General features: G+C 45.5%; 1 protein-coding gene across 1 annotated transcript in view; it reads right to left on the reverse strand.

Moving 5' to 3' along the window:
* The window catches only part of LOC144506341 (pleckstrin homology-like domain family B member 1), a 30,920-nt gene extending 16,987 nt beyond the window's left edge, over positions 1 to 13,933 (reverse strand). The window contains exons 1-2 of the mRNA XM_078232314.1: positions 13,851 to 13,933; positions 8,307 to 8,487 (exon numbers count right to left, since the gene is read on the reverse strand). The gene's annotated coding sequence lies outside the window, so the exon portion shown is untranslated. The remainder of the gene's footprint in view (positions 1 to 8,306; positions 8,488 to 13,850) is intronic.
* Positions 13,934 to 14,998: the final 1,065 nt, after the last annotated feature.

Raw genomic sequence — 14,998 nt, forward strand, 5'->3', positions numbered from 1 at the left:
ATTTAGTTTGTCCAGAATACAGGAAAATCAATTCCCCATGATTGACCATTACATAAGCTGCTTTCTTGATTAATATTCTGGCTAACAGAATAACAACTGTCAGAAAACCTACATACTACTCCCATCAGTGTTTTCTGAGCCTTGTTATGACCCCTTGTATTATTAGGGGTAACCTCCCACTCCACGCAGCCACCTCCCCCCACCCCCACCCTTTTCCATTTTATCCATCTCAACTGAAGGTCAGGTATCTTTGAAATATTTATTTCGCAGCTTCGGTCCACATGTCTCTGTGTTGGCCATTGGATAATTTATCTCGAATTGCACCATTCTTTCTTGTTTTGCGCAGTTAGATAAGACACCGTGGATTTGAACATTTTACTATTTTTTCCTGATTTGACCTTATTTGCACTATTATTGTTATTCCTGTTGCATTCTGCTTACCTTTATCTGGATCACCACACTGTACTGTAGCCTTGCCCCTTCTCTTTACATTTATATATTCCCTCCCACCTAAAGTCTCTCCCCTCCCCACTCTTTGTAATTTCAAACTCTCTCTACAGCCCTAGTTCTCAGGTTCATTAGGTGGAGCCTGTGCCAATGGACCAGGTCCCTTCCTCCCTAGTACTGGTGTTAGGTCCCCCATGAATCAAAACTCCCTGCGTCTTCCATATCACATTCTCAGCACACATTCAATTCTCTGGTCTTTTTGATCAATTTGAACATGGTGCTCCACAATAATCCTCTGAGGTTCTGCTTATTAATTTAGTTTTTCAACTAATTTGATTTTTCAACTCTCCGTGTTCTCGCAATGTCGTTGGTTCGCATGTGGACTTCAACAAGGGGATTCTCCACCTCCCACTCCAAGTTCATCTCCAGCCATGAGGAGATGTCCTTAACCCTGACCCTTTGGACCTCCAGATTGTATCAATAGAGGACGTGGTGGATCCCCCAAGGAGAATCCAACAGGAGAAGTACGTGACTCATTTATGCTTGCTACAAGCAACACATATCCACACACACGGAGTTTGTCTCTGCAAACAAAAGGAATATGCTCAGGCTGTACACCTTTTCTGAATTACCCGGGAACTCGGGGAGCCAATAGTTCCCCGTTGTTTTCCCCATGATAATGTCTTAGCCAATCAGTGTCTTGCTAATCAATCAGCGTCCTTTTCTCCTGTCGTATAAATTGTTGTGATAGTTTGAAATTTGGTATTCTTGTATTTGTCTTGATGAAAAACTTCAGCAGCATGGCTCTCTTTTCAGCAATTCCCAAAATTCTTACTGGCCATTTTTCTGGTATCACTGATGCTGCAAAGAACTGGGCTGGGAGCACGAGTCTCTCACAGAGCCTCTACTAAATGACAAAACTTTAACGAAGGACTAGCCCAGAGTCCAGCCCCTACACTTTGAAAGAGTTTCATTGCAAAAGGGATCTTCTCTCAAATTTAACATTGACTCCCAGCTGCCCTCTTGTAGCCAATGTTGTTCCTTTGTTTAAGAAGGGTAGCAAGAATAATCCAGGTAATTACAGGCCGGTGAGCCTTACATCAGTGGTAGGGAAATTATTGGAGAGGATTCTTCGAGACAGGATTTATTCCCACTTGGAAATAAGTGGACTTATTAATGAGAGGCAACATGGTTTTGTGAAGGGGAGATCGTGTCTCACTAACTTGATCGAGTTTTTCGAGGAAGTGACGAAGATGATTGATGAGGATAGGGCATGGATGTTGTCTACATGGACTTCAGTAAGACCTTTGACAAGGTCCCTCATGACAGACTGGTGCAGAAGGTGAAGTCGCATGGGATCAGAGGTGAGCTGGCAAGGTGGATACAAAACTGGCTCGGTCAAAGAAGACAAAGTAGCAGTGGAAGGGTGTGTTTCTGAATGGAGGGCTGTGACAAGTGGCATTCCTCAGAGATCAGTGCTGGGACCTTTGCTGTTCGTAATATGTGTAAATGATTTGGAGGAAAATGTAACTGGTTTGATTAGTACGTTTGTGGACGACACAAAATTGGTGGATTTACGGATAGCGATGAGGACCATCAGTGGATACAGCAGGATATAGATCAGTTGAAGACTTGGACAGAGAAATGGCAGATGGAGTTTAATCCGGACAAATGTGAGGTAATGCATTTTGGAAGGTCTAATACAGATAGGAAATATACAGTAAATGGCAGAACCCTTAAGAGTATTGATAGGCAGAGGGATCTGGATGTAGTTACACAGATCACTGGAAGTGGCAATGCAGGTGGAGAAGGTAGTCAAGAAGGCATACGGCATGCTTGCCTTCATCAGCCGGGGCATTGAGCTTAAAAATTGGCAAGTCATGTTGCAGCTTTATAGAACCTTAGTTAGGCCGCATTTGGAATAAAGTGTTCAATTCTGGTCGCCACACTACCAGAAGGATGTGGAGGCTTTGGAGAGAGTACAGAAAAGATTTACCAGGATGTTGCCTGGTATGGAGGGCATTAGCTATGAGGGGAGATTGGAGAAACTTGGGTTGTTCTCACTGGAAAGACGGAGGTTGAGGGGAGACCTGATAGAAGTCTACAAGATTATGAGAGGCAAGGACAGAGTGGATAGTCAGAAGCTTTTTCCCGGGGTGGAAGAGTCAATTACGAGGGGGCAAAGGTTTAAGGTGTGAGGGGCAAGGTTTAATGGAGATGTACGAGGCAGATTTTTTACACAGACGGTGGTGGGTGCCTGGAACTCATTGCCGGGGGAGGTAGTGGAAGCGCATACAGTAATGACTTTTAAGGAGCATCTTGACAAATACATGAATGGGATGGGAATAGAGGGACATGGTCCCCGGAAGGGTAGGGGATTTTAGTTAAGTCGGGCAGCATGGTTGGTGCAGGCTTGGAGGGCCTGTTCCTGTGCTGTAATTTTCTTTGTTCTTTGTTTGTTTGGAGTCTGGTTGGCAGAAGCTTTGGTGACTTTCATTCCTGATATTCTTATCAATTCTGTTTTTTTTTATTGGTTTTAAGCCACCTTCTAATTTCACCTGGGACTTTGATCTGTGCTATGACCTTGGATTAAACCTGTCTTGCTGCTTCCAAAGCCTATCTGCCCTGATTTGTGCTCAATTACAGAAGTGCCGAGATTAAGTACATTTCCTGTTTGTTTAGGTAGTTTAATCCTGATGAGTTTGACATCCCCTTTTCTTTTCCACGCTAGCGAGTCCACACTAAAGATGCCTCTTGTTTCCGTCTCCCACGTAGGAGAAGAGTAAACACTAAAAGAAATGTCTGGTGCAAAGTCCCAACTCATAATTTATTAATGTCAAGTGTCGTAGTTGCACAGTGGTTAGTACTGCTGCCTCACAGCGCAAGGGACCCGTGTTCATTTCTGGCCTCGAGTGACGGTGTGGAGTTTGCACGTTCTCCCCGTGTCTGCGTGAGCTTCCCCCGGGTGTTTCGGTTTCCTCCTACAGTCCAAAGATATGTAGGCTAAGTGGATTGGCCATGCTAAATTGCCCCTTCGTGTCCCAAGGTATGTGGGTTAGGCAGATTGGCCATGGTAAATATGCGGGGCTACGGGGATAGAGTGGGGGTGGGCCTGGGTAAGATGCTCTTTCTGAGGGTCGGTACAGACTCGATGGCCAAATGGTCTCCTTCAAGCACTGTAGGGATTCTATGGTTCCATGGATCTAAAATTACGACTGTGTTTTGCCACGCACAGACTATAGTGCTATGTGTCGGATGCCCCACTGTGCTCTGCCAGCGGAGGAAAGGTTAACAGAAGGGTTTCTCCTTCAGAAGAAAGCAGCAGCAGTTAGTATTTGAGAGTGAGCGAGACGCCACATGGCCAGGACATCGAGAGTCTGGCTGAGGGATACTAATTGGCTTCCTTGGGATCTAGACGGGAGAGATGGAGCTGGGGAAAGGAGGGTGTGCTCCAATGTCCCGAAACCTTGCCCATCTGGTTTATAGACCTTTTTTTGGACCCATTTGCTGGTATTGAGTTATTTGTTAGAATTGTGGGGAGGTGGTGGCGTAGTGGTATTGTCACCGGATTAGTAATCCAGAGACCCAGGGATCCTCTGGGGACCCAGGTTTGAATCCCATGACAGATGGTGAAAATTGAATTCAATAAAAATCTGGAATTAATGCTGGCCATGAAACCATTGTTGATTGCATAAAAAAACATCTGGTTCAGCAATGTCCTTTTCGGGAAGGAAATCTGTTGTCCTTACCCGGTCTGGCCTACATGTGATTCCAGACTGCCCTCTGAAATGGCATTCATGGGCAATAGATACTGGCCCAGCCAGTGACGCCCAATCCCACGAATTAATACTTTAAAAAAAAATTGTCAAATAAAATGACACTGAGGATCTATGTCAACACCTTGGGGTGAATACTGTCACCAATGTTAGGATATCAGAGTAAGGCTAAAGCAGTCCTAAAGCAGCTGAAATTTCCATTTACACAGTGCTTCTTACAACCACAGAACATCTGAAAGTCCTCAAAAAGCCAATGAAATACAATTTGAAATGTAATCATTGCTATAATGTAGGAAAGTGGCAGCCATTTTGTGTACAGCAAGCTCCCACAAGCGGCAGTGAGATAAAAATCAGGGTAGGGTTTGGATTCCCACAGAAAAGGATCTATTCTGAGTGAGCAAGTGGACCTTGGTGAATTGAAAGAACCTACAGAGTTGAATATTCAGACCACTGAACAATCACAGAATACGACAGTGCAGAAGAGGCCCTTCAGCCCATCGAGTATGCACCAATGCATGAAAGGTCCTGACCTGCCCACCTAGTCCCATTTGCCAGCACTTGGCCCATAGCCTTGAATGTTATGGTGTGCCAAGCACTCATACAGGTACGTTTTAAAGGATGTGAGGCATCCCACCTCCACCACCTTCCCAGACAGTGCATTCCAGACCGTCACCAACCTCTGGGTAAAAAAGCTTTTTCACAAGTGCCCCCTAAACCTCCCATCCCTCACTTTTAACTTGTGTCCCCTTGTAACTGACCCTTCAACTAAGGAGAACAGTTGTTCCTATCCGCCCTGTCCATGCCCCTCTTGAACATCTCAGTCAGGTCACCCCTCAGTTTTCTCTGCTCCAGAAAAAACTACCCAAGCCTATCCTACCTCTCCTTATAACTTAAATGTTTCAACCCAGGCAACATCCTGGTGAATCTCCTCTGCACCCTTTCCAATGCGTTCACATCCTTCCTATAATGTGGCGACCAGAACTGCACACAGTGCTCCAGCTGTGGCCTCACCAAAATTCTATACAACTCCATCATGACCTCTCTGCTTTTGTAATCTATAACCCAATTGATAAAGGCCAGTGTGCCATATGCCTTTTTTACCCACCCTATTAACCTGCCTTTCCACTTTCAGAGATATATGGACAAACACCCAAGGTCCGTTTGTTCTTCGGAGTGTCAGACCTTCCATAGTATACTTCCTTGTCAAATTACTCCTTCCAAAGTGCATCACTTTACACTTTTCAGGGTTAAATTCCGTCTGCCGCTTATCCGCCCGTTTGACCATCTCGTCTATATCTTCCTGTAATCCAAGACACTCAATCTCACCCGGCCAATTCGTTACAAGGGAACGTGGACCATCTCAGTCCCAAATCCTCAAACCATTACTGAGATACTGCTCAAGTTACAACCAATGAACTCCAGCTGTATTTTAGCATCATATTTTATTGCCCAATTAGAGAGTTTGATCTTTAAAAAAATCAGCTGTTTATTTATCAGCCATGTTGCTAAACTGCAGTTCAGTGTCTCGCACCAGAACTGCTGTCGACTGATGCTATTCTTTTTGACATCAAAGGGATTGTGCGTTATTAATAGGAAACATCTGGTTCAAACTGTGTATCAAAGGCTGCTATCAATCACACCCGAGCTTTTACTCATCTTGCCGGGGCTCATGTCAGGTGGTAGCGTTCTCTGGTCTTTTGTTTTGCACACTGCTAACAGCTGGATGTGGTCCATCAAACTGTCAGACCAATCTTGTGTCATCGGAAAATTCAATTTATCACACTCAAGATGCCAGGTTCTGCATCAAATGTTATTCTCTCCTGCACCAGTTTGTGTTGGCACAAAGCAGTCCTCGGATGAAATCTTGCTGAGGCGATGGGGGGGCGGTTGGGAGAGCCAGCCAGAGAACCTCCTTGCCACCTCACAGACCAATCAGTTGATGGAGAGGTCAGCTGGAATCAGGACCCTGGGGCGGAGGTCACACTTGCTGAGCCAATCGGTGGCGGCGCTTTTGCTCACAGGGGAGATTGGTGACTGTCTTTGCTACAGTAGCCACTGAGACCCAGGATGACAAAGCGAGTCAGGCCCTGGGAATGGAATGGTAGAAGAAGTTTCATGGGGTAGGAGGGTGTAGGGGTCAGGGGTTAGTAGCAAGGGCAGGGGGTTGTTTCTCCATGGGGCCCCCCCTTTCCCAATAATGTGTCTCTCGATCTGGCAGTGAGTACCTTTGAAGGATGGATTCCGCCAAATCTCACCTCCTCCCACTGACTCGTCAGGAGATATCAGGCTTCCCACGCGGTGACAGGCCTGTAGGTGGTCATTAATTGTCCATTTAGGGGCCTCAAGCAGTGGAGGGGCTGGAAGGTCAACCAAAGGCCTTCTTGCCCTGGTCTTAATTGGGGTGGAGGGGGAAAGCATCATGGCATCCATCCACCTCCCCCCTCCTGTCCGACTAAATGCCCCGCCTCCAAAGATGTCACTTGAGGGGGCAGAGTCCATAAGAACATAAGAAATAGGAGCAGGAGTAGGCCATCTAGCCCCTCGAGCCTGCCCCGCCATTCAATAAGATCATGGCTGATCTGAAGTGGATCAGTTCCACCTGCCCTCTGTGTCAAAGTGGTAAACTCCAAGCATCATTGTAACTGAACATAGCCTGAGATTGGCAAGATTACTGATGTTGCTCATAGCCCTCTGCTTCAGCACCGTCTCACGCCCCCTTCCCTTCAAATCTGTCACCATCAACCTTCCTCAAAATATTCACTCATGCAAAAACTGCCCCAAGGTCCACCACCCCTTTACCTCCTCCAAGTGTAGGCTAGGGGGATTAGCCATGGTAAATGCACGGGGTTACGAAGATAAGGTGGAGGAGAAAGACAATTGAAAGCATTCTTTCTTTCTGGTTGTATCACAGCTTGGTACAGCTCCTGCTCTGTCCAATACCGCAAGAAACCACGCATCCCGGACATCTCTTCCAACTTCTTCCATTGGGGAAAAGATACAAAAGTACACATATCGACTCAAGAAATCTGGAAGGATAGAGGTTGAGGAGCGACCTGATAGCAGTTTACAAGATTATGAGTGGCCTGGACAGAGTGGATAGTCAGATGCTCTTTCCTAGGGTAGAAAATTCAAGTACTAGGGGACATCGGTTTAAGGTGAGTGAGGAAAAGTTTAGAGGAGGTGTGCAAGGCAAGTGTTTTACACAGAGGGTGGTGAATGTCTGGAACGTGCTGCCCGGGGAATTGGTGGGAGCAGGTACGATAGTAGCATTTAAGGGGTATCTTGATGAATACATGAATATGATGTGAAAGGAAGGATACAGACTCGGTAAGTGCATACAGTTTTAGTTTAGGCAGGCATCATGATTGGTGCAGGCTTGAAGGGCTGAAGGGCCTGTTCCTGTGCTGTATTGTTCTTTGTTCTTTTAAGAACAGCTTCTTCCCTGCTCCCATCAGACTTTTGAATGGACCTACCTCACATTAAGTTGATCTTTCTCTACACCCTAGCTATGACTGTAACACTACATTCTGCACTCTTTCCTTCTCTATGTATGGTATGCTTTGTTATGTATACTAATACACGTGACAATAAATCAAATCAAAGAGGGGGCCTGGGTAAGATGTGCTTTTGGAGAGTCAGTGCAGATTTGATGGGCTGAATGGCCTCCCTCTGCAGAGTTGGGATTATATGGAAGTGATGAGGCTAGAGTGGTCAGAAAGGAGCAGACCAATAAGAATTTTAAACATGAGGCATTGTTGGACCGGGAGACACTGGTACATCAGTGATCACAGGGGGTAATGGTTGAACAGGACTCCATTAGGATTTGGGCAGTAGAGTTTGTAATGAGTTTAATTTAATGGAGAGCAGCCAGTAAAGCAATGGAGTCCCAATGTTAGGAAATTTCAGGGATGGGCAAAGACAGCAATGGAGCTGGCCAAAGATACAGCAGAGCATCCCGAGGTGTCTGAACATTCGCTGCTCCTGCTGCCCGACGTTTATAAAGCTGGAAAAGAGAGGACATTGCTCCAAGAAATAACTATTCATGGGGCGAGGGGGAAATCCCGAGGCAGAGAAAACTCTTACCTGGAAATGTTGTCTGGAGAACAGGCAGAGACATTGGTGTCCACGCTGTCGGAGCTGTCTAAGCTCAGAGTGTCGAAGGTGCTGTCCTTGCATCCATTGACTGTGTAGGGAGAACGGTCGGCCCCGATATCATCCTGCGCTCTGATCCTCTGCCCGTCATTGGCATGGTGCTGGCGGGTTCCTTGGCACAGAGCAAAAATAGCAGTTATTCCATTCAAACCCTTCCAATCTTCAGAGTAAACTAGTGAAATAGACCAACTCTGAAACCAGATGAGGAGAAGCAGTTACCTCTTCAGCGTGAATCCCCAGCCATCAGTAATAGTGGGGATGACTCAATCCATCACTTGGCTCACTATCTAACTACAATACCCATGGTCCCCAGGCCTTGTTCCCTGACCCATTCCTAATCTACGTCAATGGCCTGCCTTCAGTTCCAAGTGCTCTCATTGTTGCCAACAGTCTCTTACGTTGAACTTTATCAACTACCTTCTGGAAACCATGTGAGTGACCTCCTTGAAATATTCACCACGATCAATTAGGCATTGTCTGACTCTTTCCAAATTCCCTCAGGCTCTCTCTCTGCTCACCTCAGGTTTGTCCAAGCACAAAATCACTCTGCCCGGAAAGTAACTACATTTCCGCTCTGAAATTCCCCTTTTGCAGATGGGATCCAGCTCTCCAGCTGAGGAGACAACTGGTCTCAGGTGTAGCCTCCACCAACAATTCAGAGGGGGCATGGCAGTCCCACCTTGCTGTCAACTCCATGTATTGTTAAAGATGGGACTGCATCCCACTCCTGAATGGGCCCATCGCAAAATGAGTGTGAGCAGCCCGCTGTGAAAACATTGGACCATTACACAACAACATCCACTAGACGCTCAAAGAAGCTTCCAGTCCCACAGTAGCTGAAACTCTGAGACACCATCCAACCCCGCCCCCCCCCCCAACATCTCAGGTGTTTTCCTACTCCTGAAATACCGAGGGCAAGTAGTCCTAGCTCCTCACCCACCAAAGGCGAACCACCTTCCAAACCCATGACCGTTATCATCCAGAAGGACAAGAACAGCAAATACCTGGGAACACCACCACCTGGAGGTTCCCCTCCAAGTCATTCACCATCCTGACTTGGAAATACATCATCGTTCCTTCACTTCACTGGGTCAAAATCCTGGAACTTCCTCCCTAACAGCACTGGGGGTGTACCTACACAGTAAGGAGTCTAACAACACCAGGTTAAAGTCCAACAGGTTTATTTGGTAGCAAACGCCACTGGCTTTCGGAGCGCTCCGAAAGTTAGTGGCGTTTGCTACCAAATAAACCTGTTGGACTTTAACCTGGTGTTGTTAGACTCCTTATTGTGTTTACCCCAGTCCAATGCCGGCATTTCCACATCATGTGTACCTACACACCTCAGGGACTGCAGTGGTTCAAGAAGGCAGCTCACCACCACCTTCTCAAGGGTAACTAGCGATGGGCAATAAACGCTGGCCCCACCAGAGATGTCCACTTCCCATGAATGAATTTGTTTTTAAATCTGCTCAGCCGTTGGCGGAGGTCGGGATTTGGGCTTGCCCGCGATGGTTCCTGTAGTTGACTTGCCAGTGCTCAATGTTGACCCGTGTTGGCCGAGGACTACAAACACATCGAGTGAGCTCCTGACCTTATTGAGGACAAATGGCCTCTGATTCGTCTGACGAAGGGTCATCTAGACTTGAAATATTGGCTCTATTCTCTCCCCACAGATGCTGTCAGACCTGCTGAGATTTTCCAGCATTTTCTGTGTGAAAAGATTTCAAATGCATTTACAAAACGTATTCTACAACATCCAGTCTGGGTCCGATATTACCAGTGTCATAAATCAGGGAAAATGGTTCACCTCAAGAAATAAGAACATTCTGGAAGTTTGGAAAGGCATTGGGTGTCAGCACAGGCTTGGTGGGTCGAATGGCCTGTTCAGGAACACAGCTGTCAAACGGTTCTCAATATGAAGGCGGTCTCTCCCTCTATAGATGGTGAGCTGAGGTTTCAGTATGTCTGATTGGACCAGCAGCTCTTTCACTCAATTGGTTGGCAATCCCATCAGTATTTCCTAACTGGCTGTCACAGTAAAATCCACCCGGGGTCCAAACGTCCCCACCACCCCTCTGTGCGAATCAGGACCCACTTCCTGACTCCATGGTCAGACTTCTAGGTTTCGGTAAAATTCTTCCCAGTGATACGCCTCATTCAAGTTTCCTGTCATCCATTTTCTTAACTGTTGGGGGCATCAAAATCACACTCTGCAATCAAAGCTCACACACACACACACACACACAGACAGATAGCCAGGCACACAAACGCTGGTTCCCACACACAGACAGGCACACACATACACCCCATACAATCACAATGCAAAGAACATTCTGCCAAAGTGAGAAACATGTCTGGCAGAGGATTTAGTTGTTGGATTTGATCTTTGGCCAATCTTGGTATCGTGTGAGAGAGCACAATGTCTGAGAGCCATACAAACCACTGAACTAAAACCCAGATTGATCAGTGTGGTTCACAAGGCTACACCCAGCACACAGCAGGCTACCCAGTCCATCCCAGCCTCGGAAACCTGTCATTTTTAAAGTTCATTCCTCGGATGTGGTGGTCGCTGGCTGGGTCAGCGTTTGCTGCCCATCCTAATTTAAAATTTTTTTTTAAAACTCCATCCTTAAAGTTACAAAGCCAATGCTCAGAGTGGGCCAGGTAAACCCAAACCCATTCATTGCCTGCTCAAAAACCAAATTTAAATTCTTGCTGAATCCAATTCTTGGCCCCACGAGAGACAAACAGGATCCAAATTGACATTGCATCCAATCTTGGGCTAGATCTGACACTTGATCTTAGCCAGCCTACCCTTAACTGCTCTTGAACTAATGTCTCCCTCAGACATTTCTGAGGGCAGTTAAGAGTCAACTATATTACTGTGCATCTGGAGTTACATGGAGGGCCATACTGGATAAGGATGGCAGATTTCCTTTCCTAAAGGATATTAGTGAACCAGATGGATTTTTACAACAATTGATGATGGTTTAATGGTCGCCAAAACTGAGACAAGTATTATTTTCCAGATTTCATGAGCTGCCATTGTGGGATTTGAACCCATGTCCACAGAGCATTAGCCTCGGCCTCTCGATTAGTGATCCAGTGACAATACCACCACTACACCACCACTATATTGGTGTAGAAAATGGTCTCAGTGAGAATATTGCTCAGCCCAAGACCAAAGGGTCTGAACCCCAGGAGTGAAGGGAGTTGAGTAAGGGTCAGAGTATCTGGAGAATCAGCCATTGAGTAAAGGCTGTGACTGTGGCAGTGAGCAGCATCGAAAGCTGTTGTAAACAGATTCCATCTGCGTTTAAATCTGCAAACCCCAGGCTGGCAAGAATTCCAGACTTCCAGCTGGTGTTAATCGAAACCAGAGTAAATATTCATGGGCTGCTCGGGGGCCAGTAAACACGCATGAGTCAACAACTCCCACACGGTAGAGAGGGGGGACATTTCCAAGATCAAAGGCCAGGCCGGCAGAAGCTCTGAAGCCCACTTGTTGGCCATTTACAGAAAACTGCTGAATAGGAAGCTCAATCAAACCCTATTCCCTCAGCCAAACTCTTCTCAAAGTTATATGAGTGACTTCCTCTCAATGTACAAAATACCCCAGCGTCTCAGTCTTTCTGCCGCAGGCCATTTTATATCATTCAACCCAAGCTGAGTTCTGGAAACTCTTCCACCTGTAAAACTCCCTGGCAGCAGCAGAAAGATTTGAACGGGGAATGGTAAGCTGTTACTTTGCACGACCCACGCAGATGTTAAATTCAGATTGAACTTTGAAAAGTTGGTGCTCTCAACAATCATATTGATATTTTAGAAATTGTTTACAACGGAGGTTCAGAGGCACAAAGTCTATATCCCTAAATCACAAGGTCCAATGTATCTGATATTACATTAAAGTAAAAGAAGAGTTAATTCACTGAATATTGAGAAAATGGGATCCAAGTTCCCCGGAGCCTGTAAGACACCATCCTGTTATAAAACTACAGCATCCCATTACACAATCCAACCCGTAATACAACATTCAATTACAGAACCCCAACTGCAGTACAGCTTCCCATTATAGAACCCCACCTGAAATACCACAACCCATTACAGAACCCCAACCATAGTACAGCATTCAATTACTGAACCCCACCCATAATACAGCATTCCATTACAGAACCCCACCTGTAATAACAACATTCCATTACAGAGCCCAACCCATAATACCACAACCCATGACAGAACTCCAACCACAGAACAACATCCAATTACAGAACTGCCATTGTGGGATGCAATTGTCATTTATATTAATGATTTGGATGAGAACATAGGAGGCATAGTTAGTAAATTTGCACGAAAAAAAAATCTCCAATTGCAACAGGATCTTGATCAATTGGGCCAGTGGGCTGATGAATGGCAGATGGAGTTTAATTTACACAAATGCGAGGTGATGCATTTTGGTAGATTGAACCAGGGCAGGACTTACTCAGTTAATGGTAGGGCGTTGGGGAGAGTTACAGAACAAAGAGATCTAGGGGTACAGGTTCATAGCTCCTTGAAAGTAGAGTCACAGGTGGACAGAGTGGTGAAGAAGGCATTCGGCATGCTTGGTTTCATCGGTCAGAACATTGAATACAGGAGTTGGGACGTCTTGTTGAAGTTGTATAAGACATTGGTAAGGCCACACTTGGAATACTGTGTACAGTTCTGGTCACCCTATTATAGAAAGGATATTATTAAACTAGAAAGAGTGTAAAAAAGATTTACTAGGATACTACCAGGACTTGATGGATTGAGTTATAAGGAGGCTGGATAGACTGGGACCTTTTTCTCTGGAGCGTAGGAGGCTAAGGGGTGATCTTATAGAGGTCTATAAAATAATTTGGATGAGAACATAGGAGGCATAGTTAGTAAATTTGCACGAAAAAAATTAGAGATCAGCTAGATCGTCAATATTTTTTCCCAAAGGTAGGGGAGTCTAAAACTAGAGGGCATAGGTTTAAGGTGAGAGGGAGAGATACAAAAGTGTCCAGAGGGGCAATCTTTTCACACAGAGGGTGGTGAGTGTCTGGAACAAGCTGCCAGAGTAGAGGGGTAGAGGCGGGTACAATTTTGTCTTTTAAAAAGCATTTAGATAGTTACATGGGTACGATGGGTATAGAGGGATATGGGCCAAATGCAGGCAATTGGGATTAGCTTATGGGTTTCAAAAAAAGGGTGGCATGGACAAGTTGGGCCAAAGGGCCTCTATGACTCTATGAACTCCAACCATAATATAGCATTATGTTACAGAACCCCACCTGTAACACAACATTCCATTACAGACTTCCACCTGTAATACAGCATTACATTACAGAATTCCCTCCTTAATACAGCATCCCATCACAGAACTCCACCCGTAATACAATATCCCATTGCAGAACATGTGACCATGTGCAGAAACAAAAATCTATCCCACTCTCTCCAGGTCGTGACATTTACCTTTTCTACGAATCCCCTTGGAGTGCGAGGATGTTCCTGGAGAGAATTTGCAAGACAAAATTAAATCAAAAGAATGAACTTCAACCAAAAGAAAGCACTTCACAGGTTGTTTTCTAAAACTGAGCAACTTCTCCCTGTACTTGCCTTCTGATTGATGTCAATTGCAGCAACAAGAATATAAACATTGACTCAGCTGGCACGATTCCTCACTAACCCACAAACCGTGACTGTTAGAGTCATAAAGGTTTACAGCATAGAAACAGGCCCTTCGGCCCAACTTGTCCATGCCACCCGGTTTTTATCATTAAGCTAGTCCTAATTGCCTGCATTTGGCCCATATCCCTCTATACCCATCTTACTCATGTAACTGTCTAAATGCTTTTTAAAAGACAAAATTGTACCCGCCTCTACGACGACCTCAGGTAGCTTGTTCCAGACACTCACCACCCTGTGTGTGAAAAAATTGGACCCTTTTGTATCTCTCCCCTTAAAACCATACCTTCTAATTTTAGACTCCCCTACCTTTGGGAAAAGATGTTGACTATCTACCTGATCTATGCCCCTCATTATTTTATAGACCTCGATAAGATCACCCCCAAGTCTCATACTCTCCAGGGAAAAAGGTCCCAGTCTATCCAGCCTCTCCTTATAACTCAAACCATCAAGTCCCGGTAGCATTTTAGTAAATCTTTTCTGCACTCTTTCTAGTTTAATAATATCCTTTCTAAAACAGGGTTATCTGAAATGTACACAATATTCCAAGTGTGGCCTTACGAATGTCTTGTACAACTTCAACAAGACGTCCCAACTCCTGTATTCAATGTTCTGACCAATGAAACCAAGCGTGCCGAATGCCTTCTTCACCACTCTGTCCACCTGTGACTCCACTTTCAAGGGGCTATGAACCTGTACCCCTGGATCTCTTTGTTCTGTAACTCTCCCCAACGCCCTACCATTAACTGAGCAAGTCCTGCCCTGGTTCGATCTACCACCTGGCATTTATCTAAATTTAGCTCCATCTGCCTTTCATCAGCCCACTGGCCCCATTGTTGCAATCCGAGATAACTTTCTTTATGGTCCACTATGCCACCAATCTTGGTGTCATCTGCAAATTTACTAATCATACTTCCTAAATTCTCATCCAAATC

Source organism: Mustelus asterias, chromosome 17, assembly GCF_964213995.1.
Source record: "Mustelus asterias chromosome 17, sMusAst1.hap1.1, whole genome shotgun sequence".
Classification (NCBI taxonomy): Eukaryota; Metazoa; Chordata; class Chondrichthyes; order Carcharhiniformes; family Triakidae; genus Mustelus; species Mustelus asterias.